Source organism: Triticum aestivum, chromosome 1A (genome assembly GCF_018294505.1).
Source record: "Triticum aestivum cultivar Chinese Spring chromosome 1A, IWGSC CS RefSeq v2.1, whole genome shotgun sequence".
NCBI lineage: Eukaryota > Viridiplantae > Streptophyta > Magnoliopsida > Poales > Poaceae > Triticum > Triticum aestivum.
Window position 1 is genome coordinate 533021673 of NC_057794.1, and position 10716 is coordinate 533032388.

The following is a 10716-nucleotide window of genomic DNA, read 5'->3' on the forward strand; positions in this document are numbered from 1 at the left end:
ATTGTGAAAATTGATGACTTTGATTCTTGGGTTTATCGCTTTAAGCATCATTTAAATCATGTGAACACTAATCTTTGGAGAATCATTGAAGAAGGTTTCCATCCGCATGATCCAAGCAACTTCACTCCTCGAGAAGCCGCGGATAATCAATTCAATGACAATGTTCTCTTTATCATTCAAGATGCAATTCCACCCAAATATCTACCTCACCTTCAGCCCTTAGCCTTGGCCAAAGATGCATGACTTTGTGTTGTCTCTCTCTACCAGGGAAGCGCAAGCATTCAATGCTCCAACTATAAAGTAGTGCAAGATGAAGCCAATGAGTTTGCAATGAAAGAAGATGGAGAACCTCGTGAGCTTTATCGGAGAGTAACCAAGCTCGCGGTCTCACTCCGAGATCACGGGAGCAAGGACACGGATGACAATTGGATCAAGCGCAAATTCCTCAAGGCAATGATGCCTTACTACAAGGCCATGTCCTCCATCATTCTTCAAAGGCTGGACTTCCACACCTTGACCTCAAGTGAAGTGTTGGATGAGTTTGTGGCTATGAACATCTTGGACAAGACCGCCGACAATGCGGTGCTTCGTTCTCAAAGGGCAAAGAAGCCCAACCTTGCATTGAAGGCCAAGGTTTGCGTTGAAGAAGAAGAAGAGGAAGAAGAGGAAAGCAACCCCGAAGATACAAAGTATGCCTATCATGAACACATGGCACTTGCTTCAAGGCAATTTTGGAGTAAGAAAAACTCAAGGCCAAACTTCAACAAGAACAACTCAAGTGGCACGAAGAGCAAGCAACGTGTAAGGACTTGCCACAATTGTGGCAATGTGAGTCATTTTGTTGCGGAGTGCCCGTATGAGAAGAGGGAAGACAATGGTGGCAAGCTCATTCGAAAGGACAAATCCAAGTCTTTCCCCAACAAGAGCAACTTCATCAAGAAAACCCCTCACAAGGCATTGGTGGTTCAAGAAGAGTACCATGAGGATGATGATGATGATGATGATGATGATGATGATGATGATGATGAAGATGGTGAGTCGGTTACCATGGCCTCTGTTGCCATTGCAAAAACTCCACGACTATCTCTCTTCGACTCACCCAATGAAAACATCACCGCCAAGTGCCTCATGGCTAAAGCCACCAACAAGGTAACTCCCAACATCAAAACTACCATCATTAATAATCATTCCTTGAAGGATTGCATTGATGAATCTGAGGGATCTAATGTGGAGGAAAATGAGTTTGAGTCCTTTATGGGTAAACTCAAGGGTAAATTCAAGAAGCATTTTGTTGCTCTCTTGGAACAACTTGGTGAAGCCAATGACGTGATCGAGTCTCATGAAGATACCATCTCCAAGATGGAGGGGCATAGTCGTGACTATGCCGATGAGATTTTGGATCTTTCCAATGCTCTTGAGGAAGAGCGTGGTCTTCGTTTGGCTCTTGAGGAGTCATACAACGATGATCATGCTAAGTTAAAGAAAGATTTTGATCATGCTCTCATGGTTTCTCGTGTGCTAAACTCCGAGAAGGCCAAACTTGGGGTTGATCTTGCTAGACTCAAAGAGGAGTTTGATCTACTTGACAAGGCTCACAAGGTCTTGAAGGGTGCTCATGCTACCCTCAAAGAGTCTCATGATCAACTCCAAGTAAAGCTAACCAAGGAGAAAGCCACCCTTCCTCGTATGATGTTAGTTGATAATGCAAATGCTACTAACCCGTGTTGTGAGCATGTGCATCTTGTTGAGGAGAACGCTAAGCTAAAGGTGCAACTTGAGAAAGGTCTTGTGTCTTGCATACAAGGCGAGAAGAGCCTCAACAACCTCTTGACCAACCAAAAGGGAGTTGTGGCCAAGGAAGGGATTGGGTACGTGTCCAAGTCCAAGAACGAGAAGAAGAATGACAAGGCCAAACGACCTCCTCCTCTCAAGCAAACCTTTGTGAGGGAGGGTGAGGGTGCTACTAAGGATAAGGAGAAAAACTCCATGAAGGGTAGTGGTGCAAATAAGGGAAACGCTCCCCTTCCCAACAAGGCCGACGACTTTAACCCTTCTTATGTGTTGTGCTGCGCTAGAGATGGGCATGTTTATGCCAAATTTGTTGGTTCTCCTTATGAGTACATTGAATGGTCTATTTGGGTTCCTAAGACCCTTGTTACTAACATCAAAGGGCCCATTACAAAATGGGTACCTAAAACCAAGCATTGATCTCTTGTAGGTGTTTGCTTCCAGTGGGGGATCATGGTTGCTCGATAGTGGAGCTACTAATCATATGACCGGAAGCAAGGACTTGGTGGTGGACGTGCAAAAGATTCCATCCATGCCCACCAATGTTGAGTGGGGTGATGCCTCGTCTTCTAAGGTATTGGGACTCGGCAAAGTTGTCATTTCTCATGATCTTACGATCGAGAAGGTCATGCTTGTTGAGTCCCTTGCATACAATTTACTTTCCGTTTGTCAACTAGCACTCATGGGCTTTACCACTTTCTTTGATATTGATTCCGTGGCCCTCTTGTGGAGCAAAACTCTTAAAGTAGCCTTTGTTGGGCACGTCGAGAACAGTCTCTATGTGATTAACTTTTTGAAGTGACCCACTAAGACTGCGACATGCCTAATGGCTAAAGTTGACGTGGGATGGCTTTGGCATCGCCGTTTAGCCCACGTCAATATGAGATCTTTGCAAAGTCTTCTCAAGGGGGACCATGTCCGTGGACTAACAAATGTTAGTTTTTCCAAAGATCGTGCTTGTAGTGCTTGCATTGAAGGAAAGCTACATGAGAAGGCTCACCCTCCCATGACTATCATCTACTCGAAGAGGCCTTTGGAGCTCCTTCACTTGGATCTCTTTGGACCTCCATCCTTTGATAGTCTTGGGGGTAGAAAGTATTACTTGGTGATTGTGGATGACTATTCAAGATACACTTGGGTATATTTCTTCAAGAGGAAGAGCGAGACCCAACAAACCATCATCGACTTTACAAATGAAGCTCAACGACAACACAATGCAAAGATTTTGACAATAAGAAGTGACAACGGCTCCGAGTTCAAGAACTACACCTTGGATGAGTTTTTGAGTGATGAGGGAATCAAGCATCAATATTCCGCACCCTATACCCCTCAACAAAATGGTGTAGCGGAGAGGAAGAACCGGACGTTGATGGATGCGGCAAGGACCATGATGGCGGAGTTCAAGTCTCCATACAACTTTTGGGCCGAAGCCATCAACACCGCATGCCATGCATCTAATCGGCTCTACCTCCGCAAGGGCTTGAACAAGACTCCATATGAGATACTCACCGGTAACAAGCCCAACCTCAAGTACTTCTGAGTGTTCGGGTGTAAGTGCTTCATTCTCAAGAAAGGTGTCCGTTTGTCTAAATTTGAGGCTAGAGCGTATGAGGGCATATTTGTTGGTTATGCTACAAACTCTCATGCTTACCGTGTTCTCAATAAGTCCACGAGACTTATTGAGGAAACATGTAACGTGGAGTTTGATGAGAATAACGGCTCCCAAGTGGAGCAAAGTGGTACTTGTGATGTAGGTGATGAAATTCCTCCCCAAGCCATAAGAAGAATGGGTATTGGTCATATCCTACCCATTGAGGAACCCCTTGTGGCCGAAGGAGAAGGACAATGTTCTACTCAAGTGGAACCTTCACCAACCCAAGACCCACACGCTTCCGAAGAACAAAGTGAGGGCCCTCAACCTCAAGAACAAGACCAAGGGCAAGATCAATCTCAAGATGGTGTTGTAACATCAAGTGATGCCCAAGGTCAAGCTCCCTCCTCCGAGCAAGTTCAAGATCAAGTCCCACGTGATCAAGAACAAGCTCAAGACGACGCTCAAGATGATCAAGTGACCACTCCTCGTCTCACCCCCGAGGAGGAATTGGAGCGTCGTGCCGCCAAGGTTGCTTCCAAGCTCTCCACCAAGGATCATCTCATGACGAATGTGCTTGGAAGCTTAAGAAAGGGGGTAAGCACTCGTAGACAATTAGCAAACTATTGTGAACATCACGCGTTTGTCTCTTGTGTCGAACCCCACAAGGTCTATGAGGCGCTCGAAGATCCGGATTGGCTCAATGCCATGCATGAAGAACTCAACAACTTCGAGCGCAACAAAGTGTGGAGATTGGTGCCAAGACCGACGGGGAACCACAATGTCATTGGAACCAAGTGGATATTTAAGAACAAGCAAGATGCCCATGGGATTATCATTCGCAACAAGGCTCGTTTGGTAGCACAAGGCTACTCCCAAGTCGAGGGTATCGACTACGGTGAAACCTTTGCTCCCGTTGCTCGTCTTGAATCCATTCGCATGTTGATTGCATATGCTTCTCATCATAACTTTAAGTTACAACAAATGGATGTGAAGAGTGCTTTTCTTAATGGTCCTATTAATGAATTGGTTTATGTCAAGCAACCCCCCGGGTTCGAGGATCCCTACTTTCCCGATCATGTGTATCAACTCGATAAGGCACTCTATGGCCTTAAACAAGCCCCACGTGCATGGTATGACCACCTTACCGAGTTGTTACAAGACCATGGTTTTGAAGTTGGGCTAATCGACCCTACTCTTTTTACTAAGAAGGTCAAAGGGGAGTTGTTTGTGTGCCAATTATATGTTGATGATATTATCTTTGGTTCCCCTAACAAAGCTTTCAATGAGGAATTTGCCGCTCTCATGACCTCAAAGTTTGAGATGTCTTCCATGGGAGAGTTGAAGTTCTTTCTCGGGTTCGAAGTGAAGCAAAGGAGAGAAGGAACTTTCATCAACCAAGCCAAATACACTCAAGACATGCTTAAGAGATTCAAGCTAAGTGATGTCAAGCCGGCGTCCACTCCCATGCCCACCAAGTGCCAACTTGACATTGATCCCAATGGTAAAGCGGTGGATCAAAAGGTATATCGCTCCATGATTGGCTCCTTGCTTTACCTTTGTGCATCTAGACCGGCTATCATGTTGAGTGTGGGAATTTGTGCACGGTTTCCAGCCGCACCTAAGGAAAGTCACTATGTGGCGGTCAAACGAATCTTTCGATATTTGGCTCATACCCCAAACTTTGTCTTGTGGTACCCAAGAGGAGCAAATTTCAAGCTTGTAGGTTATTCGGACTCGGATTGGGCGGGAGACAAAGTGGATAGGAAGTCCACTTCCGGAGGGTGCCGGTTTCTTGGCTGCTCTTTGGTAAGTTGGTCTTCCAAGAAGCAAAGTTGTGTGTCTCTCTCGTCCACGGAAGCGGAGTATGTGGCTGCCGGTAGTTGTTGTGCACAACTTTTATGGATGAGGCAAACTTTAAAGGATTACGGTGTCACTTGTGACAAAGTGCCTCTTTGGTGTGACAATGAAAGTGCTATCAAGATTTCCCTCAACCCAGTGCAACACTTCAAGACAAAGCATATTGAGATTAGGTATCACTTCATCCGGGATCACATTAGGCGAGGGGAGATCGAGCTCAACTATGTCAACACTCATGATAACCTTGCAGATATCTTCACGAAGCCTTTGGATGAAGCAAGATTTCACGAGTTAAGGCATGAGCTAAATATCATTGAATCGAGCAATGTGACTTGAACCCCTGCACACCCCACCTCACTCAACGTGTTGTCTAGTTTAGGTGTAGGCATGGACATAGGGGGAGTGTTGTTCTCTCAATGAACTTTCCCTCCCATCATAATGCATAAACTAACCAAACTCTTTCACATTAGCCATTTCTTTATGGCACTTGTGCTTCAAAGATGAGTGATGGTCATGGGCTCAAGGTTAAAATCTTCGCGGCGCCATACCTCTAAACTCAAACATAGGTGGCCTCGGCCACCGTCCTCTCTTAGAGAGGTGTGTGTTTCTCGTTCTCTTTGTCATTTTTGTGTGTGTGTTCTGTTCCCGTTTTCTTTTCGTTTTTTTTCGAGTGTCAAGCCCTTTTTGCCTAGTCCTCTTTGCGGCTGAGCGGTACTACCGCTGCGGTTGCGGTACTACCGCTTATGAGGGTTAAGCGGTACTACTGCCCTCACCAGCAGTACTGCCGCTGAGGGGCGGGTGTTGGGGGTTATATTGGGGAGGGGGAGTTATTTTCTCCCCATACCCATTCGCCCCCACTCGCTCGTCTTCCTCGTCGCTCCAGCAACGCCTCGTCACGGGAGGGCACCGGCTGGCCGCCGTTTTCCGGCCGCTTCTCTCCATTTCCTCCTATGGAGTCGTTCTCCATCTCGTCCTCCAGCCATGGATGCCAGTATTGCCTCCGTTCTCGGTTTCTCTTTGCCTAGATCTTGCATCTAGTTCTTAGGGGCAATAGGAATTGTTTTCTAGTTTTTTGGCAATGAAGAGGCTTGTGGTGGATGGAGATTGCTTCTAGGCTCTTTGGATTGATGTTTGGTAGGATAAATTTTTGAATTTGGCATCCCGGTAGTGCCGGATCTGACCACGGCAGTAGAAAACCGCTGTTCCCCATTCTAAGTGGTACTACCGCTCACCTTGAGCGGTACTGCCGCTCACCATGAGCGGTACTGCCGCACGAGCGGTACTGCCGTGGGTAGATGGCGGTACTACCTCAGATGCCCAGTTCCAATATTTTCTGCCTCACCTTGATCCTCTTTGTCTCATTTGGTGGCTTATGCTCTCTTCTTTCGTGTGTTTCTTCTGGTCATGTGTTTGGTTCCAGGTGATGATCATCCTAAGCAGCAGGTCCGCCGTGTCAACCTCGGGCGTGCAATGTCAAAGCGCTACCGCACCTCAGAGCCAGCAGGTGGTTCCTCTAGTACTCAACCTCCACCAGCAGGTGCATCCTCAAGTGCTCCACCACCACCTCAGCAGTCGAAGAGAACCACCAACAAGCCAAAGGGAAGGACTGTGACTGAGATGACTGCCAAGGAGTTTTGGGCAAAGCGTCGCCGCAACCCCTATGAGGAAGACCAAGATCCCACTTTGGTCAACCGCCCGTTCTGGAACCGCTTTCAGTTTGCCATCTATTTTGATGTGATTAAGGCTAAGAAGAATCTCTATGTTGATGTACGCTCCATCGACACGGATGCTATGGAGAAGGACCCTGAGTACTTTGGGGAAACCCTTCAGATGTGTTCTCAGCTGAACATTCTCAGGATCATGCAGTTCAACAAGGATTTTGATGCAGATTTGGTGGCTCAATTCTTTGCTACTGTTCATCTTGGAACTAATGCCGACAGAACTCTGACTTGGATGACCAATGTCAAATTGCTTTCCGTCAAGTGGCATGCCTTCATGGAGTTACTTGATGTGGAAGATCATGGGCTTGAGACTCTAGTCGGCTTCCGCCCTCACCGCAATGCTATATCCACTCACAAGCAAGCCCTTTGGCCCTACTGTACTGTGAAGGTTAACCCAGTGACTAAGAAGGAAACCTATGAGCTGTCTGCCTATCTGGACATTCTTCATTGTGTCTTCCGTGAGACTCTCTTCCCTCGCATCGAGAATCTGGATATGGTCCACTCCTATCTCGTGGACATGCTTCTTTTCTGCCAGCATGAGAAGGAAGCAAACACTGGAGAAAGCCTGGACATTTCTCATGTGATGTGGTCTGAACTTCTCTCTGCCGTTTCTGAGCGCAAGTGCCCGATATATGCTCCATTCATCATGAGGCTCATTGAGAAGGCCTGGGCACGTGTCTATCACAGAGTGATGTTGGAAACTGGAGATTTGGTTTCTCATGAGATCAGGCGTCTACGGAAGAAGGACAATTGGGGCACCCCAGTGCCTAAACCCGGGGGCCCATCTACTGCTGCCGCTGCCATGGAGACTGAGACTGAGGCTGATGCTAACGATGAGGACTATGAGCCGTCTAGGACAGAGCCCTCTTGGGCAAAGAAACTCAAGCACAAGATGAGGAAGCTCTTCTGCATGGAGTCACACGGCCAGTACATGACTCATGTGGCGGAGAAGAAGGCCAGGGGCATCACAAGGAGCTCATGCGTCACTTGGGTGCAACCGTTGTTAGTGGTTCTGAGGGACAGATCACTGAAGAGGAGGAATGGATTCACCAGCATTGCCCTTGGACCGATTCAGACGCCGAGCAGTTTCCGACCAATGATGAAGATGCAGACGATCATGCTGAGATGTGATGTTCGAGATCCTCAGCTTGCCATCACCTGGAGCCGTAGCATTGCTCTTTGCCCTTTTGGTGTCTCGATGCCAAAGGGGGAGAGAGTTTAGGGATTTGTGTCGTTGCCGTGTTGCGAGTGTGTCTTTGTGTCTTGTGTTTTCTCGTGTGTCTTCTCGTTGTCTTTGTTTGGTTTGGTTTGGTGCCAGTAAGACCTAAGTTCTAGACATATGGTGTGAGACATATGCTACCCTATCGCTACCTTATTAATTATGTCCTCAGTACTGTAGTATCTTATGAGTTGCATGCTTATCCTGTTTTATACCCTGCTCTCATATATCCTGTGCTTAGAATTGTTGGACTATAAAATATAGGGGGAGTGTTGATCCGAATGTGTGTGTCTTGCTTTACAAAGGCTCCACTAACTAGGTGCACACATTCAGGGGGAGCCCGTCCATATTTTGTAGTTCTAAGTATCCTTTCGTTTATATCTTTTCCTTGTGCAAATCCCTAGTTGTCATCAATCCACCAAAAAGGGGGAGATTGTTGAGGCATATCTCTCTCGATGTGGTTTTGGTGATTGATGACAACGTGTTTGCGGACTAATCATGTGCTTTGAGCATTTCCGAGATTCATCCTTGGCACGAGACGATTTCTTTCCTCGGAGTGCCACTCAAGACGGCGTAGCTCTTTCGTTTCTTTCTCGATGGACTAGTTGCGTAGAGGGCACCGTACTATCAAGAGGGGGTCTGCTTTGGTATTGCTTGGGTGGAATCATCACATACACATCCGCTTCTCACCGTCCGAGCCCTTCCGCTTCTATGGAGAGATCTTCTCTCTTCTTGTGGGTTTTGTCTAGATCCCAGCGGTAGTACCGTGGTACCCAGCGATAGTATCGCTGAGGGGTCACAAGCGGCAGTATCACTCCGCAGCAGTAGTATCGCCGGTGCCTCCGCAACAGTACTACCGCTGGCTTGCCAGGTCCCTACTGCGTCGATTCAAGGGGTCTTTTTCTGTGTCGGATTGTGCGGTACCTCGCTGCAGCAGTAGTGCGGCAGTACTGCTCATTTGCGGCAGTACCTCCCTTCCTCTACGGCAGTACCGTCCGGTTCCCTCGTTCCCTTCACCTTTCGTTCTGCGCGGCAGTACCGCCGAAGGGAGCGGTAGTACCGCTTAACCCAGCGGCAGTACCGCTGTCTCCCGCGGTAGTACCGCCCTCTGCGGGGCTGTTTAGTGGGGCAACGGTTGGATTGTTGCCCCCACTATAAAAGGGGGTCCCCTTCTTCCCCGTTGACTTACCTCTTCCCCCCTCAAGCTCCATTAATGCTCCAAGCTCCATTTTCGCCCGATCTATCTCTCTAGCCAATCAAACTTGTTGATTTGCTCGGGAGTGGTTGAGAAGGCCCTGATCTACACTTTCACCAAGAGATTTTTGATTCCCCCATCTATCCCTAGCGGATCTTGTTACTCTTGGGTGTTTGAGCACCCTAGACGATTGAGGTCACCACGGAGCCATAGTCCATTGTGGTGAAGCTTCATGGTATTGTTGGGAGCCTCCGATTAAGTTGTGGAGATAGCCCCAACCTTGTTTGTAAAGGTCCGGTCGTCGCCTTCAAGGGCACCAATAGTGGAATCACGGCATCTCACATTGTGTGAGGGCGTGAGGAGAATATGGTGGCCCTAGTGGCTTCTTGGGGAGCATTGTGCCTCCACACCGCTCTAACGAAGACGTACTTCCCCTCAAAAGGAAGGAACTTCGGTAACACATCCTCGTCTTCACCGAATCCACTCTTGGTTATCTCTTACCTTTACTTGTGCAAGCTCTTTAGTGTTACTTCTCTTGCTTGCTTATTTGTTTGTTGTTGTTGTTGCATCATATAGGTTGCTCACCTAGTTGCACATCTAGACAACCTACTTTGATGCAAAGTTTAATTTGGTAAAGAAAAATTAAAAATTGTTAGTTGCCTATTCACCCCCCTCTAGTCAACCAAATTGATCCTTTCAGCACTTCTGCCTTGAGAAAAAAACCATCGATAAATACAATGGGTGGTCCTGAGTGAATATATAACCAGGGGTCCTTGAAAGAGAGCTAGGGGTGGGCCCAGAAGCCGTGTTTAGGAGCCTTAGGGATGTGGGTGCTTAGGAGCCCTGACACCTCCCTCACCCATCTCCAGGTACCCTGGGCTCCATGTGGCGCACATATGCCTCCACTGTTTCCTCCCCCCAATAATTTTCTTTAGAAGTTGATAACACCTTAGAATGTCTGGTGAAAACATCATCAATACTGATTAGTTTTTATCCGCAAGAGGAAGTTTTGAGGAAAATAATCTATGCATAAGTGTTCAGAAAAGTAGATACACTTGAGATGTATTAGCTTCAACAACTTTAGCTTATTGCTTATCCTCAAGCAATTCATTAGGGAAAGCGAAGCCATAGAAGAAAACTTTTTTGAACATAGCAGGAAATGAAACATGCTTTGGATATAACAACCATATATGAATATACATGCAAATGGTAAGGACTTAGTACTCATACTTACACCAGGATGAAATTTTAACCTGTCAAGAAAATGATAGTGCAGTAACATTAGGCATAAATTCATCAAGGCAAATCATATCATATGGTGATAATTGAGTATCTTGCGAAT